This window comes from Schistocerca piceifrons, unplaced genomic scaffold (genome assembly GCF_021461385.2).
Source record: "Schistocerca piceifrons isolate TAMUIC-IGC-003096 unplaced genomic scaffold, iqSchPice1.1 HiC_scaffold_2112, whole genome shotgun sequence".
Lineage (NCBI taxonomy): Eukaryota > Metazoa > Arthropoda > Insecta > Orthoptera > Acrididae > Schistocerca > Schistocerca piceifrons.
In genome coordinates, this window is record NW_025728023.1 from 153881 (window position 1) to 173115 (window position 19235).

Consider the following 19235-nt stretch of genomic DNA (forward strand, 5'->3'; position numbering starts at 1 on the left):
ACACCTGGAGTGAAGCATCGGAATCTATCACTTGTGTCACAGGAATGGTTCAAAACATAGTCAGTAAGAAGAGTCATTCTTCTTGTCCTTAAGTTGGCATTGTGCCTTTTGTATTTAATTCCGATGCAATTTCTGTGTTACATCGTCAATAAGAAGGTTCAAGGGATACAGTAAACCTGGAGTGAAGCATCGAAATCTATAACTAGTGTCACAGGAATGGTTCAAAACATAGTCAGTAAGAAGAGTCAGTCATCTTGTACTTAAGTCGGGATTGTGCCTTTTGTATTTAATTCCGATACAATTTCTGTGTTTCATCGTCAATAAGAAAGTCCAAGGGATACAGTAAACCTGGAGTGAAGCATCGAAATCTATAACTAGAGTCACAGTAATGGTTCAAAACATAGACTGTAAGAAGAGTCAGTCTTCTTGTACATAAGTCGGCATTGTGCCTTTTGTATTTAATTCCGATGCAATATCTGTGTTACATCGTCAATAAGAAGGACAGCGGGATACTGTAAACCTGAAGTGAAGCATCGGAATACACAACTAGTGTCACAGGAATGGTTCAAAACATAGACAGTAGGAAGGGTCAGTCTTCTTGTACTTAAGTCGTCATTGTGCCTTTTGTATTTAATTCCGATGCAACTTCTGTGTTTCATCGTCAATAAGAAGGTCCAAGGTATACAGTAAACCTGAAATAAAGCATCGGAATCTATAACTAGTGTCACAGGTCTGGTTCAACCTATAATCAGTAAGAAGAGTCAGTTTTCTTATACTTAAGTCGGCATTGTGCCTTTTCTATTTAATTCCGATGCAATTTCTGTGTTTCATCGTCAATAAGAAGGTCCAAGGGATACAGTAAATCTGGAGTGAAGCATCGGAATCTATAACTAGTGTCACAGGTATGGTTCACAACATAGACAGTAAGAAGAGTCAGTCTTCTTGTACTTAAGTCGGCATTGTGCCTTTACAATTTAATTCCGATGCAGTTTCTGTGTTTCATCGTCAATAAGATGGTCAGAGGGATACAGGAAACCTGAAGTGAAGCATCGGAATCTATAACTAGTGTCACTGGAATGGTTCAAACCATAGTCAGTAAGAAGAGTCAGTCTACTTCTACTTAAGTCGGCATTGTGCATTTCGTATTTAATTATGATTCAATTTCTGTGTTTTACCGTCAATAAGAAGGTCAGAGGGATACAGTAAATCTGAAGTAAAGCATCGGAATCTATAACTAGTGTCACAGGAATGGTTCAAACAGAGACAATAAGAAGAGTCAGTCTTCTATTACTTAAGTCGGCATTGTGCCTTTTGTATTTAATTCCGATACAATTTCTCTGACTCATCGTCAACAAGAAGGTCCAAGGGATACAGTGAACCTGGAGTGAAGCATCGATTTCTATAACTAGAGTCACAGTAATGGTTCAAAGCATAGACTGTAAGAAGAGTCAGTCTTCTTGTACATAAGTCGGCATTGATCCTTTTGTATTTAATTCCGATGCAATTTCTCTGACTCATCGTCAACAAGAAGGTCCAAGGGATACAGTGAACCTGAAGTGAAGCATCGGACTCTATAACTAGTGTCACAAAAAAGTTTCAAAACATAGACAGTAGGAAGAGTCAGTCTACTTATACTTATGTCGGCATTGTGCCTTATGTATTTAATTCCGATGCAATTTCTGTGTTTCATCGTCAATAAGAAGGTCCAAGGAATACAGTTAACCTGGAGTGAAGCATCGGAATCTGTAACTAGTGTCACAGGAATGGTTCAAAACATAGTCAGTAAGAAGGGTCAGTCTTCTTGTACATAAGCCGGCATAGTGCCTTTACAATTTAATTCCGATGCAGTTTCTGTGTTTCATCGTCAATAAGATGGTCAGAGGGATACAGGAAACCTGAAGTAAAGCATCGGAATCTATAACTAGTGTCACAGGTATTGTTCAACCTATAATTAGTAAGATGAGTCAGTTTTCTTATACTTAAGTTGGCATTGTGCCTTTTCTATTTAATTCCAATGCAATTTCTGTGTTTCATCGTCAATAAGAAGGTCCAAGGGATACAGTAAATCTGGAGTGAAGCATCGGAATCTATAACTAGTGTCACAGGAATGGTTCACAACATAGACAGTAAGAAGTGTCAGTCTTCTTGTACTTAAGTCGGCATAGTGCCTTTACAATTTAATTCCGATGCAGTTTCTGTGTTTCATCGTCAATAAGATTGTCAGAGGGATACAGGAAACCTGAAGTGAAGCATCGGAATCCATAACTAGTGTCACTGGAATGGTTCAAATGATAGTCAGTAAAAAGAGTCAGTCTACTTCTACTTAAGTCGGCATTGTGCCTTTCGTATTTAATTATGATTCAATTTCTGTTTTTCACCGTCAATAAGAAGGTCACAGGGATACAGTAAACCTGAAGTAAAGCATCGGAATCTATAACTAGTGTCACAGGTATGGTTCAACCTATAATCGGTAAGAAGAGTCAGTTTTCTAATACTTTGGTCGGCATTGTGCCTTTTCTATTTAATTCCGATGCAATTTCTGTGTTTCATGGTCAATAACAAGTTCCAAGGGATACAGTACACCTGGAGTGAAGCATCGGAATCTATAACTAGTGTCACAGGAATGGTTCAAAAAATAGTCAGTAAGAAGAGTCATTCTTCTTGTCCTTAAGTTGGCATTGTGCCTTTTGTATTTAATTCCGATGCAATTTCTGTGTTACAACGTCAAAAAGAAGGTCCAAGGGATACAGTAAACCTGGAGTGAAGCATCGAAATCTATAACTAGTGTCACAGGAATGGTTCAAAACATAGTCAGTAAGAAGAGTCAGTCATCTTGTACTTAAGTCGGGATTGTGCCTTTTGTATTTAATTCCGATACAATTTCTGTGTTTCATCGTCAATAAGAAAGTCCAAGGGATACAGTAAACCTGGAGTGAAGCATCGAAATCTATAACTAGAGTCACAGTAATGGTTCAAAACATAGACTGTAAGAAGAGTCAGTCTTCTTGTACATAAGTCGGCATTGTGCCTTTTGTATTTAATTCCGATGCAATATCTGTGTTACATCGTCAATAAGAAGGACAGCGGGATACAGTAAACCTGAAGTGAAGCATCGGAATACACAACTAGTGTCACAGGAATGGTTCAAAATATAGACAGTAGGAAGGGTCAGTCTTCTTGTACTTAAGTCGTCATTGTGCCCTTTGTATTTAATTCCGATGCAATTTCTGTGTTTCATCGTCATTAAAAAGGTCCAAGGTATACAGTAAACCGGAAATAAAGCATCGGAATCTATAACTAGTGTCACAGGTATGGTTCAACCTATAATCAGTAAGAAGAGTAAGTTTTCTTATACTTAGGTCGGCATTGTGCCTTTTCTATTTAATTCCGATGCAATTTCTGTGTTTCATCGTCAATAAGAAGGTCCAAGGGATACAGTAAATCTGGAGCGAAGCATCGGAATCTATAACTAGTGTCACAGGAATGGTTCACAACATAGACAGTAAGAAGAGTCAGTCTTCTTGTACTTAAGTCGTCATTGTGCCTTTACAATTTAATTCCAATGCAGTTTCTGTGTTTCATCGTCAATAAGATGGTCAGAGGGATACAGGAAACCTGAAGTGAAGCATCGGAATCTATAACTAGTGTCACTGGAATGGTTCAAATCATAGTCAGTAAGAAGAGTCAGTCTACTTCTACTTAAGTCGGCATTGTGCCTTTCGTATTTAATTATGATTCAATTTCTGTGTTTCACCGTCAATAAGAAGGTCAGAGGGATACAGTAAACCTGAAGTAAAGCATCGGAATCTATAACTAGTGTCACAGGAATGGTTCAAACAGAGACAGTAAGAAGAGTCAGTCTTCTATTACTTAAGTCGGCATTGTGCCTTTTGTATTTAATTCCGATACAATTTCTGTGTTTCATCGTCGCTAAGAAGGTCCAAGGGATACAGTAAACCTGGAGTGAAGCACCGAATTCTATAACTAGAGCAACAGTAATGGTTCAATACATAGACAGTAAGAAGAGTCAGTCTTCTCGTACTTAAGTCGGCATTGTGCCTTTTGTATTTCATTCCGATACAATTTCTGTGATTCGTCGTCAATAAGAAGGTCCAAGGGATACAGCAAACCTGAAGTGAGGCATCGGACTCTATAACTAGAGTCACAGAAATGGTTCAAAACATAGACAGTAGGAAGAGTCAGTCTTATTATACTTAGGTCGACATTGTGCCTTTTGTATTTAATTCGGATGCAATTTCTGTGTTTCATCGTCAATAAGAACGTCCAAGGGAAACAGTAAACCTGAAGTGAAGCATCGGAATCTATAACTAGTGTCACAGGAATGGCTCAAAACATAGACCGTACGAAGAGTCAGTCTTCTTGTACTTGGCATTGTGGCTTTTGTATTTAATTCCGATGCAATTTCTGTGTTTCATCGTCAATAAGAAGGTTCAAGGGATACAGTAAACCTGGAGTGTAGCATCGGAATCTATAACGAGTGTCACAGGAAAGGTTCAAAACATAGACAGTAAGAAGAGTCAGTCTTCGTGTACTTAAGTCGGCATTTTGCCTTTTGTATTTAAATCCGATGTAATTTCTTTGTTTCATCGTCAATAAGAAGGTCCAAGGGATACAGTAAACCTGAAGTGAAGATTCGGAATCTAATACTAGAGTCACAGGAATGGTTCAAAACACAGTCAGTAAGAAGAGTCAGTCTTCTTGTACTTAAGTCGGCATTGTGCCTTTTCTATTTAATTCAGATGCAATTTCTGTGTTTCATCGTCAATAACGAGGTCCAAGGGATACAGTAAACCTGGAGTGAAGCATCGGAATCTATAACTAGTGTCACAGGAATGTTTCAAAACATAGACTGTAAGAAGAGTCAGTCTTCGTGTACTTAAGTCGTCATTGTGCCTTTTGTATTTAATTCCGATGCAATTTCTGTGTTTCATCGTCAATAAGAAGGTCCAAGGTATACAGTAAACCTGAAGTAAAGCATCGGAATCTATAACTAGTGTCACAGGTATGGTTCAACCTATAATTAGTAAGATGAGTCAGTTTTCTTATACTTAAGTCGGCATTGTGCCTTTTCTATTTAATTCCAATGCAATTTCTGTGTTTCATCGTCAATAAGAAGGTCCAAGGGATACTGTAAATCTGGAGTGAAGCATCGGAATCTATAACTAGTGTCACAGGAATGGTTCACAACATAGACAGTATGAAGAGTCAGTCTTCTTGTACTTAAGTCGGCATAGTGCCTTTACAATTTAATTCCGATGCAGTTTCTGTGTTTCATCGTCAATAAGATGGTCAGAGGGATACAGGAAACCTGAAGTGAAGCATCGGAATCCATAACTAGTGTCACTGGAATGGTTCAAATGATAGTCAGTAAAAAGAGTCAGTCTACTTCTACTTAAGTCGGCATTGTGCCTTTCGTATTTAATTATGATTCAATTTCTGTTTTTCACCGTCAATAAGAAGGTCACAGGGATACAGTAAACCTGAAGTAAAGCATCGGAATCTATAACTAGTGTCACAGGTATGGTTCAACCTATAATCGGTAAGAAGAGTCAGTTTTCTTATACTTTGGTCGGCATTGTGCCTTTTCTATTTAATTCCGATGCAATTTCTGTGTTTCATGGTCAATAACAAGTTCGAAGGGATACAGTACACCTGGAGTGAAGCATCGGAATCTATAACTAGTGTCACAGAAATGGTTCAAAACATAGACAGTAGGAAGAGTCAGTCTTATTATACTTAGGTCGGCATTGTGCCTTTTGTATTTAATTCCGATGCAATTTCTGTGTTTCATCGTCAATAAGAACGTCCAAGGGAAACAGTAAACCTGAAGTGAAGCATCGGAATCTATAACTAGTGTCACAGGAATGGCTCAAAACATAGACCGTACGAAGAGTCAGTCTTCTTGTACTTAAGTCGGGATTGTGGCTTTTGTATTTAATTCCGATGCAATTTCTGTGTTTCATCGTCAATAAGAAGGTTCAAGGGATACAGTAAACCTGGAGTGTAGCATCGGAATCTATAACGAGTGTCACAGGAAAGGTTCAAAACATAGACAGTAAGAAGAGTCAGTCTTCGTGTACTTAAGTTGGCATTTTGCCTTTTGTATTTAAATCCGATGTAATTTCTGTGTTTCATCGTCAATAAGAAGGTCCAAGGGATACAGTAAACCTGAAGTGAAGATTCGGAATCTACAACTAGAGTCACAGGAATGGTTCAAAACACAGTCAGTAAGAAGAGTCAGTCTTCTTGTACTTAAGTCGGCATTGTGCCTTTTCTATTTAATTCAGATGCAATTTCTGTGTTTCATCGTCAATAACGAGGTCCAAGGGATACAGTAAACCTGGAGTGAAGCATCGGAATCTATAACTAGTGTCACAGGAATGTTTCAAAACATAGACAGTAAGAAGAGTCAGTCTTCGTGTACTTAAGGCGGCATTTTGCCTTTTGTATTTAATTCCGATGTAATTTCTGTATTTCATCGTCAATAATAAGGTCCAAGGGATACAGTAAACCTGAAGTGAAGATTCGGAATCTATAACTAGTGTCACAGGAATGGTTCAAAACATAGTCAGTAAGAAGAGGCAGTCTTCTTGTACTTAAGCCGGCATTGTGCCTTTTCTATTTCATTCCGATGCAATATCTGTGTTTCATCGTCAATAACAAAGTCCAAGGGATACAGAACACCTGGAGTGAAGCATCGGAATCTACAACTAGTGCCACAGGAATGGTTCAAAACAAAGTCAGTAAGAAGAGTCATTCTTCTTGTCCTTAAGTTGGCATTGTGCCTTTTGTATTTAATTCCGATGCAATTTCTGTGTTACATCGTCAATAAGAAGGTCCAAGGGATACAGTAAACCTGGAGTGAAGCATCGAAATCTATAACTAGTGTCACAGGAATGGTTCAAAGCATAGTCAGTAAGAAGAGTCAGTCATCATGTACTTAAGTCGGCATTGTGCTTTTTGTATTTAATTCCGATACAATTTCTGTTTTTCATCGTCAATAAGAAGGTCCAAGGGATACAGTAAACCTGGAGTGAAGCATCGAAATCTATAACTAGAGTCACAGTATTGGTTCAAAACATAGTCTGTAAGAAGAGTCAGTCTTCTTGTACATAAGTGGCATTGTGCCTTTTGTATTTAATTCTGATGCAATTTCTCTGACTCATCGTCAATAAGAAGGTCCAAGGGATACAGTGTACCTGAAGTGAAGCATCGGACTCTATAACTAGTGTCACAGAAATGTTTCAAAACATAGAGAGTAGGAAGAGTCAGTCTTCTTATACTTATGTCGGCATTGTGCCTTATGTACTTAATTCCGATGCAATTTCTGTGTTTCATCGTCAATAAGAAGGTCCAAGGGATACAGTAAACCTGGAGTGAAGCATCGGAATCTATAACTAGTGTCACAGGAATGGTTCAAAACATGACTAAGAAGGGTCAGTCTTCTTGTACATAAGTCGTCATTGTGCCTTTTGTATTTAATTCCGATGCAATTTCTGTGTTTCATCGTCAATAAGAAGTTTCAAGGGATACAGTAAACCTGGAGTGTAGCATCGGAATCTATAACTAGTGTCACAGGAATGGTTCAAAACGTAGACAGTAAGAAGAGTCAGTCTTCGTGTACTTAAGTTTTCATTTTGCCTTGTGTATTTAATTCCGACGTAATTTCTGTATTTCATCGTCAATAAGAAGGTCCAAGGGATACAGTAAACCTGAAGTGAAGATGCGGAATCTATAACTAGTGTCACAGGGATGGTTCAAAACATAGTCAGTAAGAAGAGTCAGTCATCTTGTACTTAAGTCAAAATTGTGCCTTTTCTATTTAATTCCGATGCAATTTCTGTGTTTCATCGTCAATAACTAGGTCCAACGGATACAGTAAACCTGGAGTGAAGCATCGGAATCTATAACTAGTGTCACAGGAATGGTTCAAATCATAGTCAGTAAGAAGAGTCAGTCTTCTTGTCCTTAAGTTGGCATTGTGCCTTTTGTATTTAATTCCGATGCAATATCTGTGTTACATCGTCAATAAGAAGGACAGCGGGATACAGTAAACCTGAAGTGAAGCATCGGAATACACAACTAGAGTCACTGGAATGGTTCAAAACATAGACAGTAGGAAGGGTCAGTCTTCTTGTACTTAAGTCGTCATTGTGCCTTTTGTATTTAATTCAGATGCAATTTCTGTGTTTCATCGTCAATAAGAAGGTCCAAGGTATACAGTAAACCTGAAGTAAAGCATCGGAATCTATAACTAGTGTCACAGGTATGGTTCAACCTATAATCAGTAAGAAGAGTCAGTTTTCTTATACTTAAGTCGGCATTGTGCCTTTTCTATTTAATTCCAATGCAATTTCTGTGTTTCATCGTCAATAAGAAGGTCCAAGGAATACAGTAAATCTGGAGTGAAGCATCGGAATCTATAACTAGTGTCACAGGAATGGTTCACAACATAGACAGTTAGAAGAGTCAGTCTTCTTGTAGTTAAGTCGGCATAGTCCCTTTACAATTTAATTCCGATGCAGTTTCTGTGTTTCATCGTCAATAAGATGGTCAGAGGGATACAGGAAACCTGAAGTGAAGCATCGGAATCCATAACTAGTGTCACTGGAATGGTTCAAATCATAGTCAGTAAGAAGAGTCAGTCTACTTCTACTTAAGTCGGCATTGTGCCTTTCGTATTTAATTATGATTCAATTTCTGTGTTTCATCGTCAATATGAAGGTCCAAGGTATACAGTAAACCTGAAGTAAAGCATCGGAATCTATAACTAGTGTCACAGGTATGGTTCAACCTATAATCAGTAAGAAGAGTCAGTTTTCTTATACTTAAGTCGGCATTGTGCCTTTTCTATTTAATTCTGATGCAATTTCTGTGTTTCATCGTCACAAAGAAGGTCCAAGGGATACAGTAAACCTGGAGTGAAGCACCGAATTCTATAACTAGAGCAACAGTAATGGTTCAATACATAGACAGTAAGAAGAGTCAGTCTTCTTGTACTTAAGTCGGCATTGTGCCTTTTGTATTTCATTCCGATACAATTTCTGTGATTCGTCGTCAATAAGAAGGTCCAAGGGATACAGTAAACCTGAAGTGAGGCATCGGACTCTATAACTAGAGTCACAGAAATGGTTCAAATCATAGACAGTAGGACGAGTCAGTCTTCTTATACTTAGGTCGGCATTGTGCCTTTTGTATTTAATTCGGATGCAATTTCTGTGTTTCATCGTCAATAAGAACGTCCAAGGGAAACAGTAAACCTGAAGTGAAGCATCGGAATCTATAACTAGTGTCACAGGAATGGCTCAAAACATAGACCGTACGAAGAGTCAGTCTTCTTGTACTTAAGTCGGCATTGTGGCTTTTGTATTTAATTCCGATGCAATTTCTGTGTTTCATCGTCAATAAGAAGGTTCAAGGGATACAGTAAACCTGGAGTGTAGCATCGAAATCTATAACGAGTGTCACAGGAAAGGTTCAAAACATAGACAGTAAGAAGAGTCAGTCTTCGTGTACTTAAGTCGGCATTTTGCCTTTTGTATTTAAATCCGATGTAATTTCTGTGTTTCATCGTCAATAAGAAGGTCCAAGGGATACAGTAAACCTGAAGTGAAGATTCGGAATCTATAATTAGAGTCACAGGAATGGTTCAAAACACAGCTAGTAAGAAGAGTCATTCTTCTTGTCCTTAAGTGGGCATTGTGCCTTTTGTATTTAATTCCGATGCAATTTCTGTGTTACATCGTCAATAAGAAGGTCCAAGGGATACAGTAAACCTGGAGTGAAGCATCGAAATCTATAACTAGTGTCACAGGAATGGTACAAAGCATAGTCAGTAAGAAGAGTCAGTCATCTTGTACTTAAGTCGGCATTGTGCTTTTTGTATTTAATTCCTATACAATTTCTGTGTTTCATCGTCAATAAGAAGGTCCAAGGGATACAGTAAACCTGGAGTGAAGCATCGAAATCTATAACTAGAGTCACAGTAATGGTTCAAAACATAGACTGTAAGAAGAGTCAGTCTTCTTGTACATAAGTCGGCATTGTGCCTTTTGTATTTAATTCTGATGCAATTTCTCTGACTCATCGTCAATAAGAAGGTCCAAGGGATACAGTGAACCTGAAGTGAAGCATCGGACTCTATAACTAGTGTCACAGAAATGTTTCAAAACATAGACAGTAGGAAGAGTCAGTCTTCTTATACTTATGTCGGCATTGTGCCTTATGTATTTAATTCCGATGCAATTTCTGTGTTTCATCATCAATAAGAAGGTCCAAGGGATACAGTAAACCTGGAGTGAAGCATCGGAATCTATAACTAGTGTCACAGGAATGGTTCAAAACATGACTAAGAAGGGTCAGTCTTCTGGTACATAAGTCGTCATTTTGCCTTTTGTATTTAATTCCGATGCAATTTCTGTGTTTCATCGACAATAAGAAGTTTCAAGGGATACAGTAAACCTGGTGTGTAGCATCGGAATCTATAACTAGTGTCACAGGAATGGTTCAAAACGTAGACAGTAAGAAGAGTCAGTCTTCGTGTACTTAAGTTTTCATTTTGCCTTTTGTATTTAATTCCGACGTAATTTCTGTATTTCATCGTCAATTAGAAGGTCCAAGGGATACAGTAAACCTGAAGTGAAGATGCGGAATCTATAACTAGTGTCACAGGAATGGTTCAAAACATAGTCAGTAAGAAGAGTCAGTCATCTTGTACTTAAGTCGAAATTGTGCCTTTTCTATTTAATTCCGATGCAATTTCTGTGTTTCATCGTCAATAACAAGGTCCAAGGGATACAGTAAACCTGGAGTGAAGCATCCGAATCTATAACTAGTGTCACAGGAATGGTTCAAATCATAGTCAGTAAGAAGAGTCAGTCTTCTTGTCCTTAAGTTGGCATTGTGCCTTTTGTATTTAATTCCGATGCAATATCTGTGTTACATCGTCAATAAGAAGGACAGCGGGATACAGTAAACCTGAAGTGAAGCATCGGAATACACAACTAGTGTCACAGAAATGGTTCAAAACATAGACAGTAGGAAGGGTCAGTCTTCTTGTACTTAAGTCGTCATTGTGCCTTTTGTATTTAATTCAGATGCAATTTCTGTGTTTCATCGTCAATAAGAAGGTCCAAGGTATACAGTAAACCTGAAGTAAAGCATCGGAATCTATAACTAGTGTCACAGGTATGGTTCAACCTATAATCAGTAAGAAGAGTCAGTTTTCTTATACTTAAGTCGGCATTGTGCCTTTTCTATTTAATTCCAATGCAATTTCTGTGTTTCATCGTCAATAAGAAGGTCCAAGGGATACAGTAAATCTGGAGTGAAGCATCGGAATCTATAACTAGTGTCACAGGAATGGTTCACAACATAGACAGAAAGAAGAGTCAGTCTTCTTGTACTTAAGTCGGCATAGTGCCTTTACAATTTAATTCCGATGCAGTTTCTGTGTTTCATCGTCAATAAGATGGTCAGAGGGATACAGGAAACCTGAAGTGAAGCATCGGAATCCATAACTAGTGTCACTGGAATGGTTCAAATCATAGTCAGTAAGAAGAGTCAGTCTACTTCTACTTAAGTCGGCATTGTGCCTTTCGTATTTAATTATGATTCTATTTCTGTGTTTCACCGTCAATAAGAAGGTCAGAGGGATACAGTAAACCTGAAGTAAAGCATCGGAATCTATAACTAGTGTCACAGGTATGGTTCAACCTAAAATCAGTAAGAAGAGTCAGTTTACTTATACTTTGGTTGGCATTGTGCCTTTTCTATTTAATTCCGATGCAATTTCTGTGTTTCATCGTCAATAACAAGTTCCAAGGGATACAGTACACCTGGAGTGAAGCATCGGAATCTATAACTAGTGTCACTGGAATGGTTCAAAACATAGTCAGTAAGAAGAGTCATTCTTCTTGTCCTTAAGTTGGCATTGTGCCTTTTGTATTTAATTCCGATGCAATTTCTGTGTTACATCGTCAATAAGAAGGTCCAAGGGATACAGTAAACTTGGAGTGAAGCATCGAAATCTATAACTAGAGTCACAGTAATGGTTCAAAACATAGACTGTAAGAAGAGTCAGTCTTCTTGTACATAAGTTTGCATTGTGCCTTTTGTATTTAATTCCGATGTAATTTCTGTATTTCATCGTCAATAAGAAGGTCCAAGGGATACATAAACCTGAAGTGAAGATGCGGAATCTATAACTAGTATCACAGGAATGGTTCAAAAAATTGTCAGTCAGAAGAGTCAGTCATCTTGTACTTAAGTCGAAATTGTGCCTTTTCTATTTAATTCCGATGCAATTTCTGTGTTTCATCGTCAATAACAAGGTCCAAGGGATACAGTAAACCTGGAGTGAAGCATCGGAATCTATAACTAGTGTCACAGGAATGGTTCAAAACATAGTCAGTAAGAATAGTCAGTCTTCTTGTCCTTAAGTTGGCATTGTGCCTTTTGTATTTAATTCCGATGCAATTTCTGTGTTACATCGTCAATAAGAAGGACAGCGGGATACAGTAAACCTGAAGTGAAGCATCGGAATACACAACAAGTGTCACAGGAATGGTTCAAAACATAGACAAAGGAAGGGTCAGTCTTCTTGTACTTAAGTCGTCATTGTGCCTTTTGTATTTAATTCCGATGCAATTTCTGTGTTTCATCGTCAATAAGAAGGTCCAAGGTATACAGTAAACTTGAAGTAAAGCATCGGAATCTATAACTAGTTTCACAGGTATGGTTCAACCTATAATCAGTAAGAAGAGTCAGTTTTCTTATACTTAAGTCGGCATTGTGCCTTTTCTATTTTCTTCCGATGCAATTTCTGTGTTTCATCGTCTATAAGAAGGTCCAAGGGATACAGTAAATCTGGAGTGAAGCATCGGAATCTATAACTAGTGTCACAGGAATGGTTCACAACATAGACAGTAAGAAGAGTCAGTCTTCTTGTACTTAAGTCGGCATAGTGCCTTTACAATTTAATTCCGATGCAGTTTCTGTGTTTTATCGTCAATAAGATGGTCAGAGGGATACAGGAAACCTGAAGTGAAGCATCGGAATCCATAACTAGTGTCACTGGAATGGTTCAAATCATAGTCAGTAAGAAGAGTCAGTCTACTTCTACTTAAGTCGGCATTGTGCCTTTCGTATTTAATTATGATTCAATTTCTGTGTTTCACCGTCAATAAGAAGGTCAGAGGGATACAGTAAACCTGAAGTAAAGCATCGGAATCTATAACTAGTGTCACAGGTATGGTTCAACCTATAATCAGTAAGAAGAGTCAGTTTACTTATACTTTGGTCGGCATTGTGCCTTTTCTATTTAATTCCGATGCAATTTCTGTGTTTCATCGTCAATAACAAGTTCTAAGGGATACAGTACACCTGGAGTGAAGCATCGGAATCTATAACTAGTGTCACTGGAATGGTTCAAAACTTAGTCATTAAGAAGAGTCATTCTTCTTGTCCTTAAGTTGGCATTGTGCCTTTTGTATTTAATTCCGATGCAATTTCTGTGTTACATCGTCAATAAGAAGGTCCAAGGGATACAGTAAACTTGGAGTGAAGCATCGAAATCTATAACTAGAGTCACAGTAATGGTTCAAAACATAGACTGTAAGAAGAGTCAGTCTTCTTGTTCATAAGTTTGCATTGTGCCTTTTGTATTTAATTCCGATGTAATTTCTGTATTTCATCGTCAATAAGAAGGTCCAAGGGATACATAAACCTGAAGTGAAGATGCGGAATCTATAACTAGTGTCACAGGAATGGTTCAAAACATAGTCAGTAAGAAGAGTCAGTCATCTTGTACTTAAGTCGAAATTGTGCCTTTTCTATTTAATTCCGATGCAATTTCTGTGTTTCATCGTCAATAACAAGGTCCAAGGGATACAGTAAACCTGGAGTGAAGCATCGGAATCTATAACTAGTGTCACAGGAATGGTTCAAAACATAGTCAGTAAGAATAGTCAGTCTTCTTGTCCTTAAGTTGGCATTGTGCCTTTTGTATTTAATTCCGATGCAATATCTGTGTTACATCGTCAATAAGAAGGACAGCGGGATACAGTAAACCTGAAGTGAAGCATCGGAATACACAACTAGTGTCACAGGAATGGTTCAAAACATAGACAAAGGAAGGGTCAGTCTTCTTGTACTTAAGTCGTCATTGTGCCTTTTGTATTTAATTCCGATGCAATGTCTGTGTTTCATCGTCAATAAGAAGGTCCAAGGTATACAGTAAACCTGAAGTAAAGCATCGGAATCTATAACTAGTTTCACAGGTATGGTTCAACCTATAATCAGTAAGAAGAGTCAGTTTTCTTATACTTAAGTCGGCATTGTGCCTTTTCTATTTTATTCCGATGCAATTTCTGTGTTTCATCGTCAATGAGAAGGTCCAAGGGATACAGTAAATCTGGAGTGAAGCATCGGAATCTATAACTAGTGTCACAGGAATGGTTCACAACATAGACAGTGTGAAGAGTCAGTCTTCTTGTACTTAAGTCGGCAATGTGCCTTTACAATTTAATTCCGATGCAGTTTCTGTGTTTCATCGTCAATAAGATGGTCAGAGGGATACAGGAAACGTGAAGTGAAGCATCGGAATCTATAACTAGTGTCACTGGAATGGTTCAAATCATAGTCAGTAAGAAGAGTCAGTCTACTTCTACTTAAGTCGGCATTGTGCCTTTCGTATTTAATTATGATTCAATGTCTGTGTTTCACCGTCAATACGAAGGTCAGAGGGATACAGTAAACCTGAAGTAAAGCATCGGAATCTATAACTAGTGTCACAGGTATCGTTCAACCTATAATCAGTAAGAAGAGTCAGTTTTCTTATACTTAGGTCGGCATTGTGCCTTTTCTATTTAAATCCGATGCAATATCTGTGTTTCATCGTCAATAACAAGTTCCAAGGGATACAGTACACCTGGAGTGAAGCATCGGAATCTATAACTAGTGTCACAGGAAAGGTTCAAACTTAGTCAGTAAGAAGAGTCATTCTTCTTGTCCTTAAGTTGGCATTGTGCCTTTTGTATTTAATTCCGATGCAATTTCTGTGTTACATCGTCAATAAGAAGGTCCAAGGGATACAGTAAACCTGGAGTGAAGCATCGAAATCTATAACTAGTGTCACAGGAATGGTTCAAAACATTGTCAGTAAGAAGAGTCAGTCATCTTGTACTTAAGTCGGGATTGTGCCTTTTGTATTTAATTCCGATACAATTTCTGTGTTTCATCGTTAATAAGAAGGTCCAAGGGATACAGTAAACCTGGAGTGAAGCATCGAAATCTGTGACTAGAGTCACAGTAATGGTTCAAAACATAGACTGTAAGAAGAGTCAGTCTTCTTGTACATAAGTCGGCATTGTGCCTTTTGTATTTAATTCCGATGAAATTTCTGTGACTCATCGTCAATAAGAAGGTCCAAGGGATACAGTGAACCTGAAGTGAAGCATCGGACTCTATAACTAGTGTCACAGAAATGTTTCAAAACATAGACAGTAGGAAGAGTCAGTCTTCTTATACTTATGTCGGCATTGTGCCTTATGTATTTAATTCCGATGCAATTTCTGTTTTTCATCGTCAATAAGAAGGTCCAAGGGATACAGTAAACCTGGAGTGAAGCATCGGAATCTATAACTAGTGTCACAGGACTGGTTCAAAGCATAGTCAGTAAGAAGAGTCAGTCTTCTCGTACATAAGTCGGCATTGTGCCTTTTGTATTTAATTCCGATGCAATTTCTGTGCTTCATCGTCAATAAGAAGGTTCAAGGGATACAATAAACCTGGAGTGTAGCATCGGAATCTATAACTAGTGTCACAGGAATGGTTCAAAACGTAGACAGTAAGAAGAGTCAGTCTTCGTGTACTTAATTTTGCATTTTGCCTTCTGTATTTAATTCCGATGTAATTTCTGTATTTCATCGTCAACAAGAAAGTCCAAGGGATACATAAACCTGAAGTGAAGATGCGGAATCTATAACTAGTGTCACAGGAATGGTTCAAAACATAGTCAGTAAGAAGAGTCAGTCATCTTGTACTTAAGTCGAAATTGTGCCTTTTCTATTTAATTCCGATGCAATTTCTGTGTTTCATCGTCAATAACAAGGTCCAAGGGATACAGTAAACCTGGAGTGAAGCATCGGAATCTATAACTAGTGTCACAGGAATGGTTCAAAACATAGTCAGTAAGAAGAGTCAGTCTTCTTGTCCTTAAGTTGGCATTGTGCCTTTTGTATTTAAGTCCGATGCAATATCTGTGTTACATCGTCAATAAGAAGGACAGCGGGATACAGTAAACCTGAAGTGAAGCATCGGAATACACAACTAGTGTCACAGGAATGGTTCAAAACATAGACAGTAGGAAGGGTCAGTCTTCTTGTACTTAAGTCGTCATTGTGCCTTTTGTATTTAATTCCGATGCAATTTCTGTGTTTCATCGTCAATAAGAAGGTCCAAGGTATACAGTAAACCTGAAGTAAAGCATCGGAATCTATAACTAGTGTCACAGGTATGGTTCAACCTATAATCAGTAAGAAGAGTCAGTTTTCTTATACTTAAGTCGGCATTGTGCCTTTTCTATTTAATTATGATGCAATTTCTGTGTTTCATCGTCAATAAGAAGGTCCAAGGGATACAGTAAATCTGGAGTGAAGCATCGGAATCTATAACTAGTGTCACAGGTATGGTTCAACCTATATTCAGTAAGAAGAGTCAGTTTTCTTATACTTAAGTCGGCATTGTGTCTTTTCTATTTAATTCCGATGCAATTTCTGTGTTTCATCGTCAATAAGAAGGTCCAAGTGATACAGTAAATCTGGAGTGAAGCATCGGAATCTATAACTAGTGTCACAGGAATGGTTCAAACATAGACAGTAAGAAGAGTCAGTCTTCTAGTACTTAAGTCGGCATTGTGCCTTTTGTATTGAATTCCGATGCAATTTCTGTGTTTCGTCGTCAATAAGAAGGTCAGAGGGATACAGTAAACCTGAAGTGAAGCATCGGAGTCTATAACTAGTGTCAAAGGAATGGTTCAAAACATAGTCAGTAAGAAGAGTCAGTTTTCTTGTCCTTAAGTCGGCATTGTGCATCTTGTATTTAATTCCGATGCAATTTTTGTGTTTCATTGTCAATAAGAAGGTCCAAGGGATACAGTAAACCTGGAGTGAAGCACCGAATTCTATAATAGAGCAACAGTAATGATTCAATACATAGACAGTAAGAAGAGTCAGTCTTCTTGTACTTAAGTCGGCATTGTGCCTTTTGTATTTCATTCCGATACAATTTCTGTGATTCGTCGTCAATAAGAAGGTCCAAGGGATACAGTAAACCTGAAGTGAAGCATCGGACTCTATAACTAGAGTCACAGAAATGTTTCAAAACATAGACAGTAGGAAGAGTCAGTCTTCTTATACTTAGGTCGGCATTGTGCCCTTTGTATTTAATTCGGATGCTATTTCTGTGTTTCATCGTCAATAAGAAGGTCCAAGGGAAACAGTAAACCTGAAGTGAAGCATCGGAATCTATAACTAGTGTCACAGGAATGGCTCAAAACATAGACCGTACGAAGAGTCAGTCTTCTTGTACTTAAGTCGGCATTGTGGCTTTTGTATTTAATTCCGATGCAATTTCTGTGTTTCATCGTCAATAAGAAGGTTCAAGGGATACAATAAAACTGGAGTGTAGCATCGGAATCTATAACGAGTGTCACAGGAATGGTTCAATACATAGACAGTAAGAAGAGTCAGTCTTCGTGTACGTAAGTCAGCATTTTGCCTTTTGTATTTAAATCCGATGTAATTTCTGTGTTTCATCGTCAATAAGAAGGTCCAAGGGATACAGTAATCCTGAAGTGAAGATTCTGAATCTATAACTAGTGTCACAGGAATGGTTCAAAACATAGTCAGTAAGAAGAGTCAGTCTTCTTGTACTTAAGTCGGCATTGTGCCTTTTCTATTTAATTCAGATGCAATTTCTGTGTTTCATCGTCAATAACGAGGTCCAAGGGATACAGTAATCCTGCAGTGAAGCATCTGAATCTATAACTAGTGTCACAGGAATGGTTCAAAACATAGACAGTAAGAAGAGTCAGTCTTCGTGTACTTAAGGCGGCATTTTGCCTTTTGTATTTAATTCCGATGTAATTTCTGTATTTCATCGTCAAAAAGAAGGTCCAAGGGATACAGTAAACCTGAACTGAAGCATCGGAATCCACAACTAGTGTCACAGGATTAGTTCAAAAGATAGACAGTAGGAAGAGTCAGTCTTCTTGTACTTAAGTCGGGATTGTGCCTTTTGTATTTAATTCCGATACAATTTCTGTGTTTCATCGTTAATAAGAAGGTCCAAGGGATACAGTAAACCTGGAGTGAAGCATCGAAATCTGTAACTAGAGTCACAGTAATGGTTCAAAACATAGACTGTAAGAAGAGTCAGTCTTCTTGTACATAAGTCGGCATTGTGCCTTTTGTATTTAATTCCGATGCAATTTCTGTGACTCATCGTCAATACGAAGGTCCAAGGGATACAGTGAACCTGAAGTGAAGCATCGGACCCTATAACTAGTGTCACAGAAATGTTTCAAAACATAGTCAGTAAGAAGAGTCAGTCATCTTGTACTTAAGTCGAAATTGTGCCTTTTCTATTTAATTCCGATGCAATTTCTGTGTTTCATCGTCAATAAGAAGGTCCAAGGGATACAGTAAACCTGGAGTGAAGCATCGGAATCTATAACTAGTGTCACAGGAATGGTTCAAAACATAGTCAGTAAGAAGAGTCAGTATTCTTGTCCTTAAGTTGGCATTGTGCCTTTTGTATTTAATTCCGATGCAATATCTGTGTTACATCGTCAATAAGAAGGACAGCGGGATACAGTAAACCTGAAGTGAAGCATCGGAATACACAACTAGTGTCACAGGAATGGTTCAAAACATAGACAGTAGGAAGGGTCAGTCTTCTTGTACTTAAGTCGTCATTGTGCCTTTTGTATTTAATTCCGATGCAATTTCTGTGTTTCATCGTCAATACGAAGGTCCAAGGTATACAGTAAACCTGAAGTAAAGCATCGGAATCTATAACTAGTGTCACAGGAATGGTTCAATACATAGACAGTAAGAAGAGTCAGTCTTCGTGTACGTAAGTCGGCATTTTGCCTTTTGTATTTAAATCCGATGTAATTTCTATGTTTCATCGTCAATAAGAAGGTCCAAGGG